Source organism: Tamandua tetradactyla, chromosome 24 (assembly GCF_023851605.1).
Source record: "Tamandua tetradactyla isolate mTamTet1 chromosome 24, mTamTet1.pri, whole genome shotgun sequence".
Taxonomy (NCBI): domain Eukaryota; kingdom Metazoa; phylum Chordata; class Mammalia; order Pilosa; family Myrmecophagidae; genus Tamandua; species Tamandua tetradactyla.
The window spans coordinates 358,284-360,623 of record NC_135350.1 but is presented as its reverse complement, the minus strand read 5'-3'; positions in this window follow the sequence as shown (position 1 = coordinate 360,623).

Here is a 2,340-nt window from a genome sequence, read left to right as displayed (position 1 = left end):
AGACCTGAATCACCCTTTTAATCATTATTTTCTAGATAAACAATAAATGCTGTTGCAAAATCAACCATAGTGCTTAGAGACCATTTCAGAATTCTCAATTATTAAATGATTTAAATTTGACAGAACATGAAAATGTCATCAATATGATTTCATTTTTCAAACTGCAATTATGCTTGAAGAAATGGCCACATTGAGTTTCGTTGTATCACAGAAGACTAATATTGATTATCTGATTGTGCTAGTAAAATACTGTGTATTAGTCAGGGTTCACCAGAAGAATATCTATCTATGTATCTATCTATCTATCTATCTATCTATCTATCTATCTATCTATCTATCTATCATCTATCTATCTATCTATTTCACAGTTCATCAGAGAAATATATATATATTTATTATAGGAATTGGCTCATGCAACCAGGGGTTGTTATGTCTGAATTCAGTAGGGTAGACCATATGTTGGAAATTCTGATGAATGTGGCATTAAATTCCCCAGGAAAAGCAAGCTGGCTGAAATTGAAGCAGATTTCTTCTTTCTGACTTCTGAAATCCTTACTACTTCCTTTTAGGCCTACAACCAACTGGAGAATGAGACTTTTCTCATTGCTAAAGATAATCTCCTTGTTGATTACAGATGTAACAGCTTTAGATGCAATAACTGAGTAATGATTTACATTCATCTATGAAATAACCTCACAGTAACAATCAGGCCAATGCTCATATGAACAACATTTGGATACTGTAACTCAGCCAAGTTGTCCTATATGAATAATCATTACAGTCCACTCTTTGTCAACACGGAATCCTTATATGACTCCTTCAGTCATATTTATTTTCTACGTGAAGACAATCACTTAATCATTCCATTGCCTAATGTGATCCAACTGTCCTACATTCGACTGAAATACACTATTCTTTTCCCTAGAAAAGGATGCAAGAACTTGGTTGATATTCATTTTATCCTTGATATTCTACAACTTAAATACTATTGTATAAAATTAATAAAACTTATATGATAAGAGGAAAGAAAATAAAGATATTTGCTGTATGATATATAGACATATTCATAACAGAACAAGGAAGTACTAATAAACATTACATTCTTTGTTCTGTAACAAGTATCTCCATCATAATTCAAATTTATAACTACCTTCTTCCACTACTCATTTCATATCTCCTGTTCTCTAGGTAAGTGCCTCACCTTGTCATGGTTCTTTGACTTATGGGGTAATACAAACATAGTCCTTTCTGGATTGGGTTTTTGTAGTTGTCTGCTGACCTTTATTTCAGGGCATGGTGGCCTTAAGTAACTCCCTAAGGTATCTCTTGTAACCCAAACTATTCTATATCTATATTACATAGTGTCAGTCCCATTTCTAGTTGATAATCAGAGTCAAACACTCAGACAGTGCAGTAAATTTTCTTCTAAGGCAGTTGACACAGAGACATGGGGAGCCCAGCTGACCAGGTGGTTGTCTTAAATTCCAATTGAATGGAATCATTATTTCCCATGGAAGAATCACTCCTCTTTTGTGAATGAAGTTAAGCTCAACAGAGAATAAAGCCATGGGGATAAGAAGGAAAAATATTTCTAGTGGATAATTCTAGGAGGGTGAGTGAGTGGCTCCACTTACATTTTACCCCCTGATTTCCCAAGTTATACATTCTAGCTATGGGACAAAGAGTATAGTAGAATGGATGCAGTTTTAGAACAAATTCAACCTCCTGAAGAACAATGCTCTTGCCCTAAAAGGTGTGTCACACATTTGGCACAGTAACTGACTCTTCAAAGACCATTCCTCTATTATTCATCTGAGCTGATTCAGGCTGATGAGGAACATGGTAACAGTGGTAAATTCCATGAGTATGGGCCCATTGTTGAACTTCATTTGCTATGAAGTGGTTTCCTTGATCAAAAGCAATGCTATATGGAATACTGTTGCCATGAAATATCATGACAGTGGATTCTCTAAGTGCACAAATTGTAATTCTTCCAGAAGCACTGCATCCTATACCACTAGGACTATACCACTAGGAAAAAGCATTTCTCTTCCCAAGGTGGAGTTGTTCCCATGTAATCAATCTGCAAATGATGACAAGCTGATCACTTTGGGGAATAGTGGCTTATCGGGGACTGAGTGTTGGTTTCTTCTGCTGGCAGACTGGGCACTCAGCAATAACTGGAGCTATATCAGCTTTGGTGAATGGAAGTTCATGTTGTTGAGCTCATGCATCACCTCCAATCCTACCAGCAGGGCCACATCCATGAGCCTAGTAGGCAATGAAAGAAGTGATTGGGGAAAGAGGATGAATGATATCCATAGAAAAATCATCCTATGC